This window comes from Lepisosteus oculatus, chromosome 14 (genome assembly GCF_040954835.1).
Source record: "Lepisosteus oculatus isolate fLepOcu1 chromosome 14, fLepOcu1.hap2, whole genome shotgun sequence".
NCBI classification, from domain to species: Eukaryota; Metazoa; Chordata; class Actinopteri; order Semionotiformes; family Lepisosteidae; genus Lepisosteus; species Lepisosteus oculatus.
Genome location: NC_090709.1, coordinates 6,842,990 through 6,867,434, shown reverse-complemented (window position 1 = coordinate 6,867,434; position 24,445 = coordinate 6,842,990).

The following is a 24,445-nucleotide window of genomic DNA, read 5'->3' as shown; positions in this document are numbered from 1 at the left end:
TGAGCGCCGTCAGGTTTGTGTATTTGTTTAAACAAGAGGACGTGTCTGTGCGGGTCTGACTCTTTGTGAGGGTGCAGCTCTAACTGTGCGCGCGGGCGTGTCTATCTCTCTACACTGCATGAGGGGCTAAATCTGCCTCCGAGAACCCGACTTTTCAGAAGAAAAATCTATGAAAAGGCACGGCCTGGCCCTCTTCTCTTGCTCCCGACGTATAACACACTGGGGGATGAAGCTGGTGTCTTCAGCTGTAACCCTAGCTATTTATGCAAACAGCTCTTTTATGAAAAGCAGCTCTAGGCCTAGACAAGAGGAACAGATAAAACAAATCTTGGATTTATGGCTTATTCAAAGCAGACGGAGCGCTGCTTTACTGTATGTAGGAGCCAGAGATGAAGAATGAGCTATTAGGGAAATCAGGAGTGTGAGAGAGGGACTGTGTGCTTTTCCTCCCAAAAGAGAAGGCTTGTGGTTCTTTATGCTTTTCTGCACAGGCTGCCAACGTTTGGGTTCTTGGTTTGAATGCTCGAGTTGTCAGGCTGGCGTTTTTTGTTCCTGTTGGAGCCCATAATTGTGAACAAGGCGCTTGAGGACGTCTCTGTGCGGGTGTGCGTTTGTAATGACGTGTGTGTGCCTCTCTGTTTCAGTATAAAAAATGCATTTAAGACATTCAGCCTTTTCATGTTCCTAATATTCTTTCCTTCTCGACAATAATAACTAAGGTGGATGCTGGAAGAGGTGTTAATGGGGCCAGCAGGGGGTGCTCACCCTGCGGTCTGTGTGGGTCCTAATGCCCCAGTCTAGTGATGGGGACACTGGACTGTAAACTGGCGCCGTCCTTCGGATGAGACGTAAAACCGAGGTCCTGACTCTCTGTGGTCATTAAAAATCCCAGGGTGTTTCTCGAAAAGAGTAGGGGTTTTACCCCAGTGTCCTGGCCAAATTTCCCATTGACCCTTACCAATCATGGCCTCCTAATAACCCCCATTTATGAATTGGCTTCATTACTCTGCTCTCCTCCCCACTGATAGCTGGTGTGTGGGGAGCGTTCTGGTGCACTATGGCTGCCGTCGCATCATCCAGGTGGATGCTGCACATTGGTGGTGGTGGAGGGGAGTCCCCATGTCCTGCAAAGCGCTTTGAGTGGAGTGTCCAGAAAAGCACTATATAAGTGTAAGCAATTATTATTCATTATAATGTAATAAGTCCATTACTTCTCACCCCTCCATTGCAAGGCATACACAACACAAACACCAGGAACAATTATCTCAGAAGCCAGTTAACCTCCCAGAAGAAATAAATGGTGTTAAAAGTAAGTATCTCCTTTAGGTGAGGACAGACTGGATCAAACAAAAACAACATTTGAAGTGAATTGGAAATGTATTGAGTTGTGATGCAACTGTAACTTGAACCTAACATGACTGGGGCGTGCATTTTTGAAATTGCATTTTCACAGCTGAAATACAAAATGAAGCTGATCGCAGTCCAAACTCAAGGTATTGTTGTAAAACTAAATATTCAACATGTTTCTACCTGTCCCTTTTCAGCTCACTCAGAAGTCCATAGCCTGCAGCCTGGTGCCTCTCTGTCTCTCTCCCTCCACACTGCTGGTCCAGTGGAGGTGCTGTTTGATCCTACAGGATCTGTCCAATCTCGTATAGTCTTACTGAGCAGCGCAGGGCTCCCTGGCCCCAGGTACGAACAGTGAGTGTCAGTGCAGAACAGCTCTCTGACACTCCGCTCCCTCACTCCAGCTGATCAGGGCAACTACACAGTGAGGGACCTTAAGGGAAGCAGTATCAGCACTGTGATCGTCACTGTGGGTGGTAAGCAGGTCTACAGTAGGGTCACTAGAGGGCTCTATATTCTTGACAGAGTGTGTTCTTATATCATCCTCTGTCCTGATTGTCTTTTAGCTCACAGAGACACTGTCACCCTGCAGCCTGAAGCCTCTCTGTCTGTCCCTCTGTTCACTGGAGAGCCAGTGGAGGTGCTGTTTGATCCTGCAGGAGGTGGAAACTGGACCTCAGTGTGTTCTGTCCAGAACAGCACAGCCAGCTGTGTCCCCCAGTACAGTTTTTTTTTTTTGATGATTAGCCATATGTTGATTACAATATTGTACATAATGTATAATTTGAACTCGATATTTTTCAGGAGTGAATGATTGTATATTTTCAGAATAAATTTCGAAACCAAATTATTGTCCCTCGATCTCTGTCTCTCTCTCACCCTGCTGTCTGTCTGTCCCTGCCTCTCTGTCTCTCTCTTTCAGCCCTGTCTGTCAGTCTGTCTGTCCCTCGATCTCTGTCTCTCTCTCTCTCCTTCCTCTCTCTCTCTCGGTTTGTTTGTCCCTCAATCTCAATCTTTCTCTTTGCCCGCTGTCTTTCTGTGCCTTCATCTTTGTCTCTCTCTCTCCTTCCTTTCTGTCTGTCACTCTGTCTGTCCTGCGTTGTCCCAGCTGGGCCTGTCTCCCCGGCTCTCTGCCTTCAGCTCTGTTCGCCGATGTCCCACCAGCCCGTCTCTCTCTCAGCCTGTCTCTTGACTTGCAGGAGGAAGAGGAGGTGGAGACAGCTCCTCCAGCAGGAGAGAGGAAGGAGGTCAGTGCTGGTCCCACCCTGCCTCCTGTCCTGTCTGTGGTGGAGTTTCGCCGTCTTGTCTGTCCCTCGATCTCTGTCTCTCTCTCTCTCTTTCCTCTCTCTCTCGGTTTGTTTGTCCCTCAATCTCAATCTTTCTCTTTGCCTGCTGTCTTTCTGTGCCTTCATCTTTGTCTCTCTCTCTACTTCCTTTCTGTCTCTCTCTGTCCTGTGGTGTCCAGTCAGTGTGTCTCTCTCTTCCTCCTCTCTGTCTTGTGGTTTCCAGTCAGTGTCTCTCTCCTCCTCCTCTCTGTCCTGTGGTGTCCAGTCAGTGTGTCTCTCTCCTCCTCCTCCTCCTCTCTGTCCTGTGGTGTCCAGTGGGTCAGTATTAGTGGGCTACTCCCAGGTCACTCACTGCGAGTGTGATCCCAGCAGAGTCTCTGTGCTCTTGGGACACTTTACTCACCTGTCTCTCTCTTTCTCTCCCTGTGCTGTCCCTCTCCTGCCCCCTCTCTCCCTCCTCGGACTCCAGCTGGAGGAGGTCCAATCACCACCTCCTGTGAGACAGAAGAAAAAGAAGGTGGGTAATGCTCTGATCCTCTCTTTACTCCTGTCCAGTGTCCAGTCAGTGTGTCTGTATGTACCCCTCTCTCTCAGTGCAGTGTTCATGTACTGGAGTGTCCAGTCAGTGTGTCTGTATGAACCCCCCTCTCTCTCTCAGTGCAGTGTTCATGTACTGGAGTATCCAGTCAGTGTGTCTGTATGAACCCCCCTCTCTCTCTCAGTCCAGTGTTCATGTCCTGGTGTGTCCAGTCCGACTCTTAACGTGACTCTCCTGTCTCTGCTTCAGAAGCGCTGGTCCTGTCTTGGTTGTCCCTGCCTCTCTGTCTCTCTCTCTTTCAGCCCTGTCTGTCAGTCTGTCTGTCCCTCGATCTCAGTGTCTCTCTCTCGGCCTGCCTGTCCCTGCCTCTCTGTCTCTCTCTTTCAGCCCTGTCTGTCAGTCTGTCTGTCCCTCGATCTCAGTGTCTCTCTCTCGGCCTGCTGTTTGTCTGTCCCTGCCTCTCTGTCTCTCTCTTTCAGCCCTGTCTGTCAGTCTGTCTGTCCCTCGATCTCAGTGTCTCTCTCTCGGCCTGCTGTCTGCCTGTCCCTGCCTCTCTGTCTCTCTCTTTCAGCCCTGTCTGTCAGTCTGTCTGTCCCTCGATCTCAGTGTCTCTCTCTCGGCCTGCTGTCTGCCTGTCTGTCAGTGTCTCTCTCCTCCTCCTCTCTGTCCTCAGTGTGTCTCTCTCCTCCTCCTCTCTGTCCTGTGGTGTCCAGGCAGTGTGTCTCTCTCCTCCTCCTCCTCTCTGTCCTGTGGTGTCCAGTGGGTCAGTATTAGTGGGCTACACCCAGGCTCACTCACTGCGAGTGTGATCTCAGCAGAGTCTCTGTGCTCTTGGGACACTTGACTCACCTGTCTCTCTCTTTCTCTCCCTGTGCTGTCCCTCTCCTGCCCCCTCTCTCCCTCCTCGGACTCCAGCTGGAGGAGGTCCAATCAGCATCTCCTGTGAGACAGAAGAAAAAGAAGGTGGGTAATGCTCTGATCCTCTCTTTACTCCTGTCCAGTGTCCAGTCAGTGTCCAGTCAGGGTGTCTGTATGAACCCCTCTCTCTCTCAGTGCAGTGTTCATGTCCTGGAGTGTCTAGTCAGTGTGTCTGTATGAACCCCTCTCTCTCTCAGTGCAGTGTTCATGTCCTGGAGTGTCCAGTCCAACTCTTAAAGTGACTCTCCTGTCTCTGCTTCAGAAGCGCTGTTGCATCTTTTTGAAGTCCCTGAGCTGCGTGTCAGTGGAGACAGAAGATCAGGACGAGCCGATGGAGGCGGCGGAGACCGTAGCTCAGGAGAGGAAGAGCGAGGGAGAGGAGGAGCAGGATGCCGGGAAGGACAAGAAGAGGAAGAGGAGGTGCAGGTGAGCAGACAGGGGGGCGCCGCCCGGTCGTGTCTGTGATTCAAGGAAGAGTCTCCTCTTGCTGTTTGATGTCATGGTGACGTCTGTGTCTGTGTCCCTCACACCTGCAATAACAATATTCTTTCCAGGTTCCTTTCCTGGTTCTGTGCCTGCTAAGATCTGGACTGGACTGGACTGGACTGCACTGGACTGGACCGGAGCTGAGGGACACCAGACGACGGGACTGGAGCCTAGGGACAATAGGCTGGACTGGACCGGAGCTGAGGGACCCCAGACTGTGCTGGACCGAAGCTGAGGGACCCCAGTCTGGACTGAAGCTGAGGGACCCCAGACTGTGCTGGACCGAAGCTGAGGGACTCCAGTCTGTGCTGGACCGAAGCTGAGGGACTCCAGTCTGTGCTGGGCCGAAGCTGAGGGACAACAGACTGTGCTGGACCGAAGCTGAGGGACACCAGTCTGTGCTGGACCGAAGCTGAGGGACCCCAGACTGTGCTGGACCGAAGCTGAGGGACCCCAGACTGTGCGGGACTGAAGCTGAGGGACCCCAGACTGGACTGGACCGAAGCTGAGGGACACCAGACTGGACTGGACTGGAGCTAAGGTGCCCCAGACTGGACTGGACTGGAGCTGAGGGGCCCCAGTCTGGACTGGAGCGAAGCTGAGGGACCCCAATCTGTGCTGGACCGAACCTGAGGGACCTGAGACTGTGCTGGACCGAAGCTGAGGGACCCCAGTCTGGACTGCACTGGAGCTGAGGGGCCCCAGACTGGATTGGACTGGAGCTGAGGGACACCAGACTGGACTGGAGCTGAGGGGCCCCAGACTGGACTGGACTGGAGCTGAGGGGCCCCAGACTGGACTGGACTGGAGCTGAGGGACACCAGACTGGACTGGACTGGAGCTGAGGGGCCCCAGACTGGACTGGACTGGAGCTGAGGGACACCAAACTGGATTGGACTGGAGCTGAGGGACACCAGACTGGACTGGACTTTTGTAAAGCATCAATAAATTTTTTTTAAAAAAAATCTGTTTAGCGTTTGGTTTTTTCCCTCCCCCCCCCCCCCAGGGTTGCTGCTGGGAGAGGTGTGAGTGGGGCCAGCAGGGGGTGCTCTCACCCTGCGGTCTATGTGGGTCCTGATGCCCCAGTATAGTGAAGGGGGACACTGGACTGTAAACAGGCGCTGTCCTTCGGATGAGACGTCAAACCGAGGTCCTGATTCTCTGTGCTCATTAACAATCCCGGGGTGTCTCTGGAGAAGAGTAGGGGTATTACCCCAGTGTCCTGGCCTGATTCCCCCCCTGGTCTTTACCCATCATGGCCTCCTTATCACCCCCCCTCTCTGAACTGGCTCCATCCCTCTGCTCTCCTCCCCACTGAGAGCTGCTGTGTGCTGAGCGGACTGGAGCATCATCCAGGTGGGGGCTGCACACTGGGGGGGCTGGAGGGGATCACCCTGACCTGGGAAGAGCTCTGAGGGGAGGGTCCAGACTTATTAATTATTATTATTATTCGTGCTGCAATGGGCTCCTGTCCTGGCAGTGAGAGGGGGACTCTGTGATCAGTACATATACTTATGACTGTATAATAATACACGATAGAAATGGAAAACAGGGTAGCGCTGTAGTCTCTTAGAAACGTTTTGAACTGCCAGAAGAAGTTTTCACAACCCGGACTCGTGAAGGTACAGGTCTTCTCCCTTCGTCCGGGAAGGTGAGAGGCCACCCCCTCGGGGCGCAGTATCCCCGATGCACCCCCCCCACCACCCAAAACGACACACACTTCTGTGACGACTGGAAGACCCCGGTTTGACCAGCCCCTGCGGTGGAGGAAACGACCCGCTGGAGAGAACACGCAGACTCCACACAGAAGGGTCACCTCGGCATTTATTCCAACAGCAAAACAACACCAGAGAGAAACGGTCTCCGAAAGATAAGCGCACACCGGGAAAAACACGACGGGGTCATCACAAATGGGAATAGGAGTTCTTTTTTTCTTTTCCGGACGTCAGTTGGATCGTGTCCTGGTGATTTCTCCCGTTTCGAACGGAGTTTAATGTCGCGTTTCTACTTTATTAGAGAGAGGCACTGAACTTTGGGGAACATGACATCCACCCAGTATTACTAATAGGTTGATAAATATAAATGTTCTTTCCCCCCCCGTATTATACCTCGCGAAATATAACGATGGCCAACTCCTTAAGTCGAAATTTAAATCCTTCTCACGCTACAAGACAGTCCGTCAACATCGCCGCGGCCCGAAGCGCGACCTTCGGTATGACGTTGGCCGAAGGGGGTGGGGTAAGTACGTCACAGCCGGGGGAAGCCCCTATCACGTGAGAGGGGTGCGGCGGGCGACGAGCCCCCGGGGGCGAAGAGAAGTTGATTTGCGTGGGGTGTGGAAACACTACACGACCGGGCAAGCGAGACGTTTTTTTTTGTTTTGTTTTTTTCCAGAACATCAGAACAACCGCAGAGATGACCATCGATCCACCTCCGGACATTTCCTTTTTTGTCCTCTTTGGCCTCCAAAATAAAAAAAAAAACTGGGATCCATCGTGGCGTTGCCAAATTAAAACGTCAACCACTTTTCGGGCTTTCGTGCTGTCCATGATGAAACCGTCATGGTTGTGTAAGCATACGTTACGTCACAGACCGGCGGCGCTCGGACGTGAGGAGTGTCGCTACGTTTTTGAAACGGGCACGTCAGACAAGATCTCTGACAAGATCTCCGAAAAACCCAAACCTGTATGATTCAATTTCAATTCAGTTTTTTTATAAAGCGCCTTTCACAACAAGAATGCCCCAAGGCCCCGAACAAAGGAGTTGTTCCACACCCCCGCCATCCTCTGTGTACAGTAGAGCCTCCTGTCCTGACTGGAGGAGCTCACCCAGCTGTGTCTGGAGAGAAGCCGGGGTATCGGCTTCAACCACAGGGCTGGGCAGCTTGTTCCCCACCCCCACCCCCCTCTGTGTACAGTAGAGCCTCCTGTCCTGACTGGAGGAGCTCACCCAGCTGTGTCTGGAGAGGAGCCAGGGTATCGGCTTCAACCACACGGACTGGGCGGCTTGTTCCCCACCCCCACCCCCCTCTGCGTAAAGTATTGTTTGCAATGCAGTTTCCTTTGCGGACTCCCGGCGCTCCCTGCGTCCTACCACAGGGATGGCCGTCCAGAGTCACCAGTGGAACTGATGGAGGGCCTGCGGCCTTGCAGCGGGTTCGAAGTCCTCTCTTCAGCTCTGAGGCCTTTTCATCACTCAGGCTGCTGCGACAGCGGTGACTGCGGTTTCCTGAGTTTATCTCCGAGTCTCACTGGGAGAGAACTGTTTGTCCCTCTGCACACACACACACTGACCGCTACGTGCTTCTTTCTGCACCGCTTTCATCTCAAGTCTGAATTGCTTCGAGGGGACAGCGACGACAACACTGGCCTCACTGGCCCAACGCTGACGACGGCTCCCTGTATGTACAGCCGGCAGCCATCTCACCCTGCAGCTCCCAGCTGGCAGCCCCCCCACTAGAGCTCAGCAGGAGTGAGCCTGGCCAGTACCTGGAGGGGAGACTCCTGGGAAAAACTAAGGCTGCTGCTGGAAGAGGTGTTAGTGGGGCCAGCAGGGGGCAGTCTGTGTGGGTCCTGATGCCCCAGTATAGTGACGGGGGACACTGGACTGTAAAGAGGCGCCGTCCTTCGGATGAGACGTAAAACCGAGGTCCTGACTCTCTGTGGTCATTAACAATCCCGGGGTGTTTCTCGAAAAGAGTAGGGGTGTTACCCCGGCGTCCTAGCCAAATTTCCCATTGGCCCTTACCAATCATGGCCTCCTAATAAACCCCCTCTCTGAACTGGCTTCATCCCTCTGCTCTCCTCCCCACTGAGAGCTGGTGTGTGGGGAGTGTTCTGGCGCACTATGGCTGCCGTCGCATCATCCAGGTGGGGGCTGTACATTGGTGGCGGTAGTGGGATTCCCCATTCCCTGTGCAGCGCTTTGAGTGGAGTGTCCAGAAAAGCGCTATATAAGTGTAAGCAATTATTATTATTTGCAAATCACTACTTATGTACTTTCTCTGTTTTTTTCTTAAGAAATGTGTTATGCACTTCAACAGGTCCTCAGGCGTGTTCTTTCCGTGTCGTGTTTCTCTGGAAATGAGAATCCGGCCTCTTCAGACCAGCTCATCCGCTTGAACAGGTCCTACAGTTGTGAAAATCTGCTCGGTGCTGCTCTGCTTTTGTTTTCTGTGGGTGTGGCTTCAGTGCAGCCGCTACAGGTGTAGACACAGACACACACTCACACACCCTGGACAGAACACCAGTCCATCACAGGACACACACACACCCTGGACAGGACACCAGTCCATCACAGGACACACACACTGTGAGCAGTGTGACAGCTGATCCGCTGTGAGAGCGGACAGGAGTGTCTCCCTCTGGTGGCTGCAGGCGGTACTGCTGGCGCTGTGGAGTCTGCACCAGTAACCCCCCCTGGGAGACGCACAGAGATCATTCTGCACCAGCAGCCCCACCTGGGAGACGCACAGTGATCATTCTGCACCAGTAACCCCACCTGGGAGACACACAGTGATCATTCTGCACCAGTTACCCCACCTGGGAGACTCATAGTGATCGTTCTGCACCAGCAACACACCACAAACACCCAGATCACACTGTAGAATACACACAATGCACAAAAAACACATCAGGAGGTGTCACACTGTCCCCCCAGTCTGTGGAGGAAATGCAGAGGGCAAACAGAGGTTGTGACCTCTGACCTGAGTGACTCTCCCAGGGCGCTTGGTGCTGCTGCAGGATTCATCTCTGGGGGAGACACTGGGCTGCGTGTCAGTTCACAACACCGCAGAGCCATTAACCCTGCTGGAGAACAACCTGCAGCTGAACACACCCCAACACTCACGTTTCCACAGATGCAAACTCGAGTGGAATGGCATCCAGACACTTCAGCTGGACTTTTAACAAGCTTCAAGTCAGAAAACCACCCAGAACGTCCTCTCGCTCAGTGTGACAGGCACTTTTATTAGAAAGAAGGGAACCTGACATCTTTTTAACTTGACGTCTTTTTAACTTGACATCTTTTTATAAGCGCAGTGAATTCTGTGCCGTACAGAAGTACAGAATGTGAGTCAGTTCAACAGCAGTTTTATCAGGATGTTGATGAAATAACATGTTCATGCTGCTGAACTTCTGTAGTTTCTCTAAATGCAGTATAATGAAAGCAAATGAGATCTAAAAGAAAGACCATGTTTGACAGGTGCAGTATCACTCGAAGCCCACAGAGTTGTGTGAAGAAGGCTAGAGTCTCCGAGCAGTCCCACACTGCCTGGACTGGACACTCTGCTGTCAGACTGGCTCCGAGTCTAAACTGGACACACACTGGTCTGTGGACAAAACACACGACAGCAGAGTTAGACACTCAGAGCAGAGATAGAGCTGGACATCACCCACACCCACACACACCCACACCCACACACACACACACACTGGACTGACAGAGCTGGACACCACACACACACACACATACACTGTACTGACACCACACGCACACTGTACTGATGGAGCTGGACACCACACACACTATATAGGCCACAGGGGTCTGTGCAGGAGCTCATGGCAGCGACAACAGGTCCTGTCAGAAGCAGCAGATCACGTCTCAGGCAGCGAGTCCTGTCTTGGACAGGAGGGTCCTGTCTCGGGCAGCGGGTCCTGTCTCGGGCGGGAGGGTCCTGTCTCGGGCGGGAGGGTCTCAGACTCACCTCCTCCCACTTCTGCCGGGCAGAAAACCCGTCCGTCCGGCTGCTCCCTCCAGCGCAGGGTGTGGTTCCCCAGGAGACCCTGCTGGGCCAACAGGTCATCCATCTGCAGACACAGACGGACTGAGCTGTGTGCAGTGACTCAACACTCAGGCATGCGGCACTGTAGGACAGCTCACACAGCGGCAGCGTGCGCCTCAGACACAGCGCTAACACCCCTGGATTCGAGCAACACGGGTTCGAGCTGTGAAACATCGTGTCGCAGAGCAGATCTGCTCCGTCTCTCCTGCTGAGCCCTTGATCTGAATCCCTGAGGATCAGGGACAGGAAGGTTCCCTTTATAGCCCACCTGTCGACATCTGGAACAGTCTGGCTCGTCGCGGACGCCCTCCTCGGAGTCTGAAACGCTCCCTTCCTGGGGGAACCCCAGTCACACACCAGACACACTCAGCTCCCAGAAGGGGCTCCCGCCTACCTGCTCCAGGAGTCTGTGTTTCGTCTCGGCGTCGTTCTGAATCTGCTGTCTGCTCCCGGCGATCTTCAGCCTCAGGATGGTCCTCTTCCCCGTCCTCCTCTGTGGATCTGGGGCGACAGGCGTTGCAGGACAGAGAGACACCCGAGAGAGAGGGAGACAGAGAATGAGCGCTGTTGCCCCAGTTTGAAAATTGAATCAACGTTTGCCACCACATTTGACTTGCAGTCCAGAGCAGTCCCTCAACACTGGTATTCACCAGCCGTGCCCACTGGTTCACCCCTGATGCAGGTGTGAGAGGGGGAGAGGAGGGGGGCCGGCCTGCAGTCGGGGGGTGTGGGGTCACTAACAAGGCCGACAGTCTCCTGGTTCTACACTGGAGTGTGAGATCGAGCGCAGATCTCTCCTCGCTCAGCGGTCAAGCGAGAGGCCTGGTCTGAGAGCAGACGGCTCTGCTGTCGCCACCTGCTGGTCAAACATGTGCAGAACAGGGAGTCGCCCTCAGTACCTCTGGAGCAGAGGAAACTCAGCTGCTCCTCACAGCTGCGGTTAGTCCAGAGCCTCCTCTGTCTCTGTCCAGGGCTCCACAGGGGATGGAAGCAGGCCGGCCCGGGGCTCCCCCTGCGCCCCAATTCTGATAGACCAGGGGAGCCTCGTTCGCCCAGAACCAGGACCCCGAGACTCGGTTCTGCCTCAGGCCCAGCAAGACCAGAGTGGACTCAGCAGACTGGGCCTCTTCAGCAGCGTAGCTCTGCTCCTGGTGTGACTGGATATACGCCAGGCCAGTGTGGTGAGTCTGACAGTGATCCAGGGCCTCAGCCCAGGACTTCTCCTCTCTCACCAGGACGAGCTCTCTGCTGTCTGGAAGAGAGAGATACAAATTCTGAATCTGTGTCTCTGTAGGGTCCCCAGACGCCCCTTCCGGACACGAACCCAAGTGGAAAACGGAGCCGTCCTCACCCCAGTGACAGAAGAAGGGTCTGATCTCACTGCAGTCTGTCTCTGTCCATCTGCCTCTCGGGCTGCCCTGCAGGTCCACCTGCGCACATCTCTGTCCACCTGCTGACCCAGGCTGCCCTCCTGCCCAGTTCCTGAAGCTGGACGCCCCCTGGTCTGAATACTTCCGGGGCTCGTTGTACAGGCCGATCCACACCCTGTGACCCCGCGCTGACCTCCAAACCTCCTCATTCTCACTCTGGCTCCTCACACTGACCAGCTCTGTGTGCTTCTGTCTGCAGAGACTCTGGGCTTCAGTCCAGGTCTGGTTGAGTTCAATCAGGGTGACGTCACTGCGCTCTGAGCAGACAAGAAAATGTATCAGTGAGTCAAAATGTCAGTGAGATACTGGTGTGATGGACTGTCCTCTTACCTGTGTCGAGTGACAGTGGTGAAGCGTTTCTCTGATTCAGAGCAGAGAGAAGTCAGTGAGACACTGGAGTGATGGACTGTCCTCTTACCTGTGTTGTTGAGACACATGAAGTAGTTTCTCTCCTGACAGTCTCTCTCTTCCCATCCTCCCTCAGAGTCCATCAGCACACCGACGCGCCCCTGGGTTTGAGTGTAGGGGCTCCCTGCAGCTCCCCCAGACCCTGGGTCACTCTGTGTGCTATTATACAGACCAATCCAGGCTCCGTCTGCTTCACCAGTGTTTGTGAGGCTGAGAAGTTGCCTCTGCTGCTCCTCAGTGAACACAGTGACCAGGTCTGTGTGATTGTACCGACAGTATTCCTGAGCTCGAACCCATGTCAGTTTATAGCGTATGAAGTGGTACTGCTCAGAGGAGTCTGTAGCTGTAAATAAAATACATATAGAAATAAGATTTCTGTACATTCTGAAATTGTCGTTTACTTGATGTTCTGTCTCCAAATTCATCATTGGCTCCTGATGTAGTTCTATGCTGCTGCTGGGAGACCAAGGTCAGACGAGGGAGATACAGCTCTCTGCTGCTGTTCTCTCAAGCTGGATTCTCCTGAGACAAACTCAGCCCCCTGAGCTACTGCCTGGGGCTCTGGGACAGTCTGTCAGGGCTGGACTCACCAGTGTAGCAGAAGAAGGGGCTGGGATATGTTCCACCTGCATCGTTCCAGCCACCTCTTTTATTATTATTTTTATTTACGTTACCTTTTAAATAGATCTCCATGTACAAGGCTCCTCCTCCATTGTGCTGCCCAGGACTCCAGTTGCGAAACCCAGAGCGCCTCCCGTCAGACCACTCCCAGCCGTCCTGGAGCAGAGCGATCCAGACAGCGTGTCCCTGCGCCGTCGTCCTGATCTGTTCAGACTCTCCCACACTGTCCACCAGGGGCAGGTCGGAGCAGCTCTCTCTGCAGTGTCTCTGGGCTGCAGCGAAGGTCTTGTTTTCCCTGATCAGGCTGTACTGCTGGGCCCCACCTGCGAAGACAAAGATCAGGTGTAACGGTGTGTACAGCTGTGAGACTACAAATCCCATAGTGCTTTGCACACCACCATTTCCTGTTTCCTGTTCATTCCGGTGTATAGTTAAATAGGTAGAGGTTTATTCCTGAAAAGAGAAGACAAGAAACACGTTTCAGCTGTGATGCCTTTAGCTGTGTGTACCAGCAGAATTCCTGAGCTCGAACCCATGACAGTTCATCATGTATAAAGTGATACCAGTCAGATGAATTTGTAGCTTGAATTTTGTTTTTATTTCAAACTACTCTTTATCGCATGCCTTTGTTTGTTTCAGGACAATAACATTCTCTGTGATTTGGAGAGATCTTTGTGGTGAGTTTATGTTTTCTGATGCTGTATGATGTTTGTGATCACTGCTCTATCACGCCAAGAGGCGTTAGTAGTGACAGCTTACTGTAATAAAGAAAATAAGATTAATAGATACATTCCAAGAAAAGGGGCCTGGATAGGTCTTTTCCCATGACGTGATGATCCCAGGGAAAAGGTAGTGTTGAAGTCTGTGCATTTTGACTTTGGCGTGTATGTGAGTGCATATAATTTAGGACTACGTTTCCCAAGATACAATGCTCATCGCATAATGACTGCAAAGTGAGATGAGACTACAGATACCAGAATGCCCATGCAACCCAGCTCTTCCTGCTTCCTGTTCTTTTCTGTCTATACCTAAAGACAGATCTCAGATTGAGCCCTGCGTGCAGTGTCGTCTCACCTTGACTCTCACATATGAAGTAGACCTCCTCGCTGCAGTCTCTCTCCTCCCAGAATCCCGCTGCGTTGAGAACAGCACAGGGGAGCTGACTCCTCCAGTGGGTGAAGGTCACGACCTCTCCGCCAGACCACCGCCAGCTCTCTCTGCAGTCTCGGTACAGGCCTATCCAGGCTGTGCCACTGGGCAGGTTAGTGGTGTTGAGGACTGTGTCCATGTCTGCTGTGCTGTTGACGGAGGCCAGGTCAGGGGTGAGTCCACAAAGTAGAACTTCCTGATGAGGCCGGATCCAGGAGGACAGAGCACTGGGAACACAGAATTATGGGTTGTGTAAGTTTCTCAAATCCATCTGTATTGCAGTTCAAAGGGTCTGTACGCTCCAGAGTCAGGTTGTTTAAATCTATTGTGAGATACAGTAGCACCACAGTCCTGCTGTCCTCCACCCGAAACTCACTCGTCACCCCGCCGGTGAGACAGGTGACCCCCCCTATCTGTAACGGACAAGTCTGTGGGTGACGGAGTCCTCTCTGTGGTGATGTGAACAAGCTCTGGCAGTGTGGTCAGCCCATCCATTATCTAATGTGCTTTGGTAACACTGATTCTACCCATCGGTCATGCTAATAAAGCCGGGTAGCTTCAGCTCCTCTTGTCCGACACGTGGAAACGACTGTACCTTCGTTTTCTGAGATGCTTCCTGTCACTTGGTGAAATCTCAACTTCTTTGGCAGCTCTGGATATAGTTCTTCTTTGGAGCAGGCTTCAGACCTTTTATTTAATTAATGTATTTATAAATAATATAAATATTGTTTTATTTAATTTATAAAGGAGGGCGCATTCCAAAACATGTAATTCCTGTTTTAGAAATGCTCTGGGCAGTGTGTTTTATATAAAGCACAAACAGTATTCTATTTGTATATTGTAGATCAGTGCAGCAATCTTACTGGATTTGGCTGGGATTCTTAATTTTTTCTTGAAAAGGTATTCAGGGTTGCTTAAAACTAGAATAAAAAAGTGATTAGAAACTACTTACCTTCCAATCTCTGACGTTGCTGTAACTAAACTCGGATGTGATCTTCTGCAGATGTGCAGTGTGTCTTTACTCTTGTCGTATTAAAAACTACCTCTGTTGTCGGGCGGAGTTAAAGGGGAACAAACTGTATAGAAAATTACAGAACGATAAAATGTTTCTATGCTTCAAAATGTCCCTTTAAAACCCTCCTCATACACGTCGGTGTGGGGAGCGGGCAGGTAGAGAGGTTTTACATGTGCTCATGATGTTCCACAGGGGGTGTTACCTGTTGTAGTATCTGTGCCTTTGGAAAGAAAAGAACAGCTCAAGGGTGAGGTAACATTTTAAACAGCCGGTCTCCCTGTCTTACAAAACAAGAAATGAAAATCAACCGGGAAATTGAACAGTGCAGGTTGATCAAGGTGAGATATGAGTCACTTACTCCTGACACCTAGGAATGCAGTCCAGATGTCCATCTGGCACTCCCTAGACAGATAGGCACCAATGGATGACCATTGATCATGATAGCCAGGCTTAGCTAAGTGCATCCCCCTTTGGGAGCTGTCCCTTATCAAAAGAAAACATCTTTAAATCAGCCTGCATGAATAGTTTCTCTGTGGCTGCACCACAGAGATGAAGAGAGAGATGGGCCTCATTTGGGAAAGCACAGCAACACTTAATTCTGTCTTATTAACAAGTATTGCTGCTACAATTAGTAGGAAGAAAGATACAATGTATTGAAAATGTAATATGTTTTAAAGGATTAAACGGAAAAGAAATACTTTATCTACACAAATTAATTCAACTGAATTAATTTGTTAATCTAAACAATATAGCCTGAAGAATTACCAAAGCACAATGTATCAATTTGAACAAGTAATAGGTTTATTCCATGCTGAAAAAAAAAAAAGAGAACACAACGTTTCGGCCGTGGAGCCTTCTTCAGGTGTCACACCTGAAGAAGGCTCCACGGCCGAAACGTTGTGTTCTCTTTCTCCTTTTTTTCAGCATGGAATAAACCTATTACTTGTTCCTTTGCAGCCTACGCATGCTGACGCAGCTACCCACCTGAACTACATGTATCAATTTGGGTGACACTAGGGGAAAGGATCACAAGATTGAAAACCACAAGGCTTATTTTCAACATATCTGAAAATATCTGACAAAAAAAGGAATATTTCACGCATGGAAAACAATATTTACCACTAGGGTAGAATGCAGCATAGAACAGTTGGAGAGAAGGTTAGTGTAACTCTATAGTGCATCACAGAGGTCAGTCTTTTCCCCTTCATTATGCAGGCTGACTTGTTCACAGTGAACTGTCCTCCAGTGATAGTCAGCTGTAATCACTGACGCAGACATGATGTTAATACTCTGACAGCACCTTGGCTGATTTGGTTAAAGTGTTTTCCTATTGTACGCTGGGCAAACGTTCCGAGGTCAAATTCTTCCAGCACAGGGGTACCTTTAAAGCGGAGACGACAGCACTGAAATTTTTTGGCACGCCTTCTCTTTAAAGCCCTGGCCAAATATGAAGACAGTACGTACAGTTATAATTCAAACGGAATTAAAAACTACACATCCCAGTTATAATGGAGGTGCTTGTGATCATTGCGTTTAACCAACGAAACAGGGCGAAAATCAGTCACATGACTTTGGGGCAGAGTTTGGAAAGCTTAACCTATCAACAACAAAGCGAAATTTACACGATAGGCTACCTCAAACTGTTAGTTACACGATTGTGTATGTCGCTTAAGCCACTCCTATTTGGCATTTTAGTTATGGAGGCGAGAAGACGCCCCCCCCCCAGGTGCTTGATTTGCCGCCACCTTTAACCGTTCTGTGTCCGAATCGCAGTAGCTACGCGTACGAAATAAAGTTCATCCCAGCTACAAAACATAGATTTTTGTGGTAAGAGGGAGCAAAACATCAGTATTTACTGCTATTAATTAGTGTACTGTTTATAGTTGAAATCTGAGCCTTAATATAAAGTTAAAATCTCGACAAAGCAATGTAGGAAATACAGAGAAAATAAATCCTTTCTGACATCTAAAATCAGTTTCGATCAAGGTCTCTAAAACGAACAAGAAAAAGAGGATTTTCGGAGGGCAATTACGCTGTGTTTATATAGAATAACTGATTTATAATCTAATTTCTTGTTCGTTTAAAACAGTGAAATGTCAGTTGCAAAAGATCGCACCAGAAACAGCACTCTCTCTGCCTGTCATAGACGTTCAGGAAGGTGAATGAAGTTATGTCAAGTACAATAATTCGGTGATCAATATTAACAGTTGTAGGACAAGAAACAAAAGATAGTGAAAACTTAAGATTTTTAAGGCTAAAACTCAAATTCATTCTACAAATTAAGGCAAATGAAAATCCAGGACGTTAAAGTGCTAGAGGTGTAAAGAATACACAAATGCACATGAGCAAAAAGTTTTAGAAATGGAGCAAACAGAAAAAAAGCCATGCCTATAGTGCAGAAGAGGGATGCAGGAAAACTTGCTTAGATATACAAAAAAATCACAAAAAGGTGTATGTTACAAAAGAACATGCAAACATGTTCATCATGTACATGAACATGTACATCAATTTCCCTTTGTGATCAATAAAGTTTTACCTATAAACATGAAACAGAGTGAGGAATCAGAAATTAGCAATTATATTTTTTTTCCGCAACACATAAAATACATTTTTCCAAGAAAGTTTAGCCTTTGTCACTAATGAAACCACAAAATAAAGACATAAATATAGAAATGTTAAGATTTTTTTTATTTAATGTGGGTAGCAGGATGAACTGTCAGGTTGAGCTAAGTGTATATTTTGTTGCAGAGTTGCTGCAAGATGTTAACAGTGAAAAAGGTATTTAGAAATGAGTTATTTCAAGATTAAAATTTTCAGAATAATTGCAAATCTAGCAGGATGGAGAAAGCACAGAAAACTGGCAGTTAGATTGATCAGATTAATATGAAAAGTCATTTAGCAAAGGGAATGAGAAGAGTGACAAATTAGTATACTTTAGATCATTTTTACTGAACCAGGGAAAATCTGATCATTTTTCTCTGTAACAATAATAAAAAACTTTACTTTATATATCACCTTATATATCAGTGGCTTCTCAAAGCAATACATTTTGAATTGTGTATTACAGCATGTTAATCATCAGTCATTAAAATGTTGGTATATTTTATGAAAGCAAGATTGCTCAGTTGGACAAAAGTACACAACCTACCTTTATCAGAAATATTTATGCATCAAAGCCTTTACTGAAGATATTACTAATAGTATTAATAATGGATGACTTTGGACAAGCTGTATACTCAAAGTATAATTTATTTAGCACATTTGTACAAGCATTTGGAATCTGTCCAAGCCATAGTTTGTCAGGCATTTTGTTTTACTTCAACGGGCATAAAAACTTCCTTGCTTTTAACAGGGCGTTTCATAATTTCTAACTACGAAAATGATTTAAAATGCGACACTTATCATTCAACTAGAGCTTAAAATATCACAAGGATCCTCAAGAGCACAGCAAAGAGTGTATTAAAAGACACTTGTATTTATCAATGCTTTCTTTTCCGTATTCCAGATTTTATGGAAGCACTTCAGAGGGGTGTCAGCCAGTCAGATTCCAGGAATCGGCACTTTAAAGGAAAAATACACACCGGTATTCCATTTCTCCCTAACGATTTTAAGCATCAAAGTATTTAACTAGCATGTGAAATAGCGTGTGAAATATCAGTCACGTACCCTGAGTGCACTTAAATCTAACCTCAGAACCTTTCTTTTCAGAAGACTTAGTGTCTGTATCTGCTTCATTTTCTAATTTTGGTAGCACCTCTAACTGCTTGTCTTTCTTATATGTATTTACTTTGTAATCTGTGGTCCTTTTATCTGTTTTTACATCTACTGTATTTGCTTTTCAAAATTAAAGGCTCAAATGCTGTACATGAGAGGTTAAGCTCCCCCTGGCGGTTTTACAAGGCGACGCCGGATAGTTAGCCACGTGACACACGTGAACTGCGTGATACCGTGACACGCCCACCGGGGTATGCCGCGAAATACCTCACCCATTTTGAATGGCTGCATCTGTACAGCACACTACGATTCACACAGACTCAAAAGTGATCATGGCAGATGTTGTCCCCTGCATAACGTCTTTTGGGAAGACAAAACTTGGATATTTTCTGCCTTGATGTTAAGTCCTGAAACACCTAGCGCAGTCTCTTGACAAACAAATCTTTTGCCCATTGAGCTCACAACAGAAGGGGAGTCGCCCCCCCCCAGAAATGCTTGGCAGCGGGGAGATTTGAAAGTACACCACCAAAGAAACTAAAGCATAAATCCAGTGTCTAACACCGCTTGGCCACGATGAAATCGCCAGCATCTTCCTTCCTCATATTACTTGCTCGGGGTTTATTAGGAGGCCATGATTGGTAAGGGCCAATGGGAAATTTGGCTAGGACGCCGGGGTAACACCCCTACTCTTTTCGAGAAACACCCCGGGATTGTTAATGAGCACAGAGAGTCAGGACCTCGGTTTTACGTCTCATCCGAAGGACGGCGCCTGTTTACAGTCTAGTGTCCCCGTCACTATACTGGGGCTTCAGGACCCACACAGACCTGCTGCAGGTTCTCTGACCTGGGACCTGGGAGCAGAGTCACAGGCCCACCTGTCAGGAAGAGAAGCACCAGCCCCTTCCTCTCCATCCCAGCAGATCCGCTCAGAGGCGAAGGCGCGGCGTGGCTCCTGGCTCCGGGTTCGAATCCTCCTGCGTGACACAGCACAGGCGCGTCTGACACAGCTCCTACAGGTCTCTGGCGGAGCTCGGGTCTCGCTCATGGGCTCAGTGAGATCTGAATTAACTCAGCCCTGCTGGGCTGCTACCGATCCCCCTGGCTGGTGTGGATCGGTCACTAGTGGAGACTGGGGGAGACGCAGGAATCTGGAGAGGGGCAGGACCCCCCTCTCCCACTCAGAAACATGGGATCCGGACTGCTGGGAGAGATTCCCGACTGGATCCATCAGTCTCCTCCTGCTGTCCTGCTCTCCCTGCTGATAGCATCAAGGAAACACTGCTGCTGTCTGTGGCTCTTCCTCTCCTTCTCCCTTCTCTACATTCTCTCCACTCTCCTTTCTCCTCTCCTTCTCCCATTCACAGTTTCTCTCCTCTCTCTTGTGCCTCCTCTCTCTGCTGATAGCATCAAGGAAACACTCCTGCTGTCTGTGGCTCTTCCTCTCCTTCTCCTCTCTCTACTCTCTCCACTCTCCTTTCTCCTCTCCTTCTCCCATTCACAGTTTCTCTCCTCTCTCTTGTGTCTCCTCTCTATGCTCTCTCCTCTCCACTCTCTCTACCCTCTCCCCTCTCTCTCTCCTCTCTCTGTGATCCACAGTATCTGTCCTGTCTCCTCTCTCCTCTCTCTGCTCTCTCTCCTCTCCACTCTCTCCCCTCTCTCCTTTCTCCTCTCTCTATGATCCACAGTTTCTCTCCTCTCTCTTGTGCCTCCTCTCTCTGCTGATAGCATCACGGAAACACTCCTGTTGTCTGTGGCTGTGTCTGTCTGTGGGAGTGAATGGAGCCATTGATGCAGGAGTGGAGGGGTCAGGCCTGGGTCATGTAGGGGAAAATCAAACAGCCACCGTCTGATGCCATGAGAGACAGAATATTTTTAATTTCCTGTTTGTCTCCCTCTCGCTCAGTATCCCCCTCTCTGTCTCATACCACTGACTCCCGTCTCTATCTCCCTGTCTTTCCCCTCTCCCGATCCCTCCCCTCTCTCCTCTCTCTGACTCTCCTGCCTTCTCTCTCCTCTCTCTCCCCCATCTCTAACCTGCCTCTCTCTCCTCTCTCTCCCCCATCTCTAACCTGTCTCTCTCCTCTCTCACCCCCATCTCTAACCTGTCTCTCTCTCTCCTCTCTCACCCCCATCTCTAACCTGTCTGTCTCTCCTTTCACCCCCATTTCTAACCTGTCTCTCTCTCACCCCCATTTCTAACCTGTCTCTCTCTCTCCTCTCTCCCTAACTTTCTCTAACTGCAGAGGGATGCACCTTGAACTGAAACCGCAGTGAGGAATAACCAGCTTCCTAAGTAAACAACTTTCCTACGAGACTCAGACTTAGCAGAACTAAGGACAAGGAACACGGATCTTCTTCTGCGTTGCTGGGTAGATAAAAACACGCAGGTTGCTACAGAAATGAGAGCAGCCTGTGGACCTGCTCTCCAGACAGTATCTGTTGATCCCGTTAGAGACACCTGTACTCGTTTAAATCTCTTGCAGGGCAGCAGGCAGCTACTGTCTCAATAACAGGAGGTCCTACACTGAGGGGTCACTGTGCCCTGAGACTTACCTGCTCAGCGCTGTGTGTCGGTGGGTCAGGACGTCTCTCCAGGTGAGCTGTCTGTGCGATGTGTCTGTCTGTCTGTGTTCTTTATTCCTGACTCTCTCTCCTCCTCTCCTCTCGGACACAAACACAGACACAGCCGGGATGCAAATCAGGGTGTTTCAGTGGGAACAGTGCAGGAAGCACAAACCAGGCTGGAGGACGGATGGACACACACACACTCACTCACATACTCTCACACTCTCACACACACTCACACTCACACACAGCGCTGTGTTCTTTTCTCTTTCAAACACCGGAAATCTTGATCAAGGAGCTCCCTTCAGACTAAAGAGGCTCAGTTCCTCCCGCCTGTCAGTGTGGGACACTCCCTTCAGACTAAAGAGACTCAGTTCCTCCAGCCTGTCAGTGCGGGACGCTCCCTACAGACTAAAGAGGCTCAGTTCCTCCGGCCTGTCAGTGCGAGACGCTCCCTTCAGACTGAAGAGACTCAGTTCCTCCAGCCTGTCAGTGCGGGACGCTCCCTTCAGACTGAAGAGACTCAGTTCCTCCAGCCTGTCAGTACGGGACGCTCCCTTCAGACTGAAGAGACTCAGTTCCTCCAGCCTGTCAGTGTGGGACACCCCCCTTCAGACTAAAGAGACTCAGTTCCTGTCGGTCCTCAAGCCCTCTACACTCTAGGGGAGACGGGGTCTCCTGCTGCTGCTGCGCCCCAGAGCGCTGGAACCCTCTCCCCGTGGAACTTGGAGAGTCGCCCTCCCTGAGCTCGACGCCTGCGTCTTCAGAAACGCTCTCCGTTGGTTGTCTGCTCCCTTCCAACCCTCTACTACACTTCCAGTCCCTTGAATTTAATTGTACTACATCTGGTTTTTCCCATCCTTTGACATTGCTTTCCTCCTGAGGCTCACTTTGAGAAGCCACTTTCAGAGGTGTTCCAGTATTATTATCCAATTCAACTTGATTGTCATTATACTCACACAGGCACGTAGTTGAGTGAAAAGTGTTTCTCCTGAGTCACTCAGGTGCAGTAAGTAAATAGGACAGCAGATAAGACAATAGACAGTAACACAATAGCAATAACAGTAACATGTAATAACATAATAATATCATAATATAATTATATATTATTATTATATATAATAATTATTATTATAATTATTATTATTGGGATGAGACTGGGCAGTGGCTAACAGTGGCTCCACCCTGGCAGAAACACCCCCTGCTTTACAAGTTTACAATCCAACAGAACTTCAGCCGGAGCTCTTCCAGATCCTCTCTCTGGTTCCCTTCTCCTTGTGTCCCTTCGGAAGAGGGCAACAGAGGGGCTACAACTTCCTTTGCCTCGCCTGCAGACGACGGGAACGTGCCGCCACCACACAGCATGAGTGACAGTACGGGCACGGAGGGCCTGTTTCCCCACCCAGAGGGAGCGTCACACCCCCCCTTCTCTGGCTGCAGACGTGGGGGTGCACGGGGGTCTCCCCCAGAGCTCACAGCCGGTGCCCTCTGGCCGCCCTCTGCTGTCTTTCAGGACACACTGCGGTCCGAACCTTTGAGCGCAGCTTGTCTGAAAGGTGTTCACACCCGGTCTGGCTCCCAGGAAAGACTCTGATCTGGGCTTGAGTGACCTTTTGTAGAAAGATCGATACTTTATTGATCCCGTGAGGGGAAATTGCAGTGCGACAGCAGCTTAACACAGACAACACAGCCACAGTGTTCCGAATGATACAATAATAATAATAATACAATACAATACAATCAGTTCAGTGAGGGGTGCACTAAAAGAGTTTCTCACAGTCCAGGACACACAAAGAACAAACTAGAACAGCACAGCACGCAGACAAATTGTATCACACACATGAATATAAATATAGATGTAAATATAGATATAGATATAAATATAAATGTAAATGTATTTTTGTGTTGACAGCACAAAGACTGTCGAAAAATGTTTTGACTGAGAATTTAGGAGATCGTTCCTTTTGTCTATTTGCGTATTTGCTCCACTGTTATCTTCCTGTTTTTTTAATTATTTGCTATATTTTCTCCTGTGATTCCTCCTATCGTTACCTTATATTGGGTCATTAAGCTACGGTGTTTCTTACCCATTCAGCCCTGTTTGCTGGGTTGTTAGATGGTCTGATTCCCAGTTTCGTCTCCTTTGTGTTTGATCGCAGCTCGTCTGGAAAGGGTCTTGACACCCTGTATCGTTCACACCACGCCGTGTCGCAGACGGTGGCTGCCGTCACCCACTTCATCTGTCTCTGGAGCTGTCATCGAGAGCACATGGAATTTGACCGGAAGCCAGTGCGGGGACTCCAGGATAGGAGTAACGTGAACACTTGCACTAGACCTGGTCAAATGACTTTATGTCATTGTCCAAAAATCATACATTCTGCACAACAAGCTAGGAAAAATGCCACTGGTGGGATGCGGACCCAGGATCTCCTGTTTACTAAACAGGCACTTTAGCCAACTAAGCTATGGCACCGCTCAGAGACATCTGTGCTCAGTGCGTGCTGAACCTGCTCAAAGAGCAAGTTGCCTCCTTTACATGCAATGGCAGCTCCGACACTAAGTGAAACGAAGAGAAATGGCTTTTATCTGGCACTTTTCATGTCCAATGTGCTTGACATCTCCCAAGGGCAACACAGTTCTTTTGTGAATTTTGGACCTACTGCAGCTTTCATGCAACCTTATCCTTCAGGTTGATTCATATAAGTACTCATAGACTGTAAACCTGTGCTGGTCTACTCATGTTAAGACTGTTTGCTCCAAAGGTCAGCAGCGCTAATATTTCCTGCGAAGACTACGAGTGTCTGGGGTTCGACAGGAAGTGATGCTTCTCTTCTGCCGCGCTGTAATCGAGAGCATGATCAGATACGGGATTTCAGTGTGGTTCGGTCATCTAGCAGTTCATTTTACATGGCAAATGACCCGACTCATCCAGACAGCTCTGAAGGTCAAGGGAGTGAGACAGCAGCCCCTCCCTGCTGACAATCTTTGAAAAATCAGCCAGGAAAAATGATATCAGGTCCTTCCCACATCCTCAGCCCTGGCTACCAACTTCCTCCTTCTGGCCAACGTTTCAGGGCTCCCAAACGTAAGTCAAACAGATACAGACCGTTCCTTTGTTGCACTATGCGTGACGGCTGTCGCTGCAAATGTCCGGCATAAACACACTTTTGCCTCTTACAGCCCACT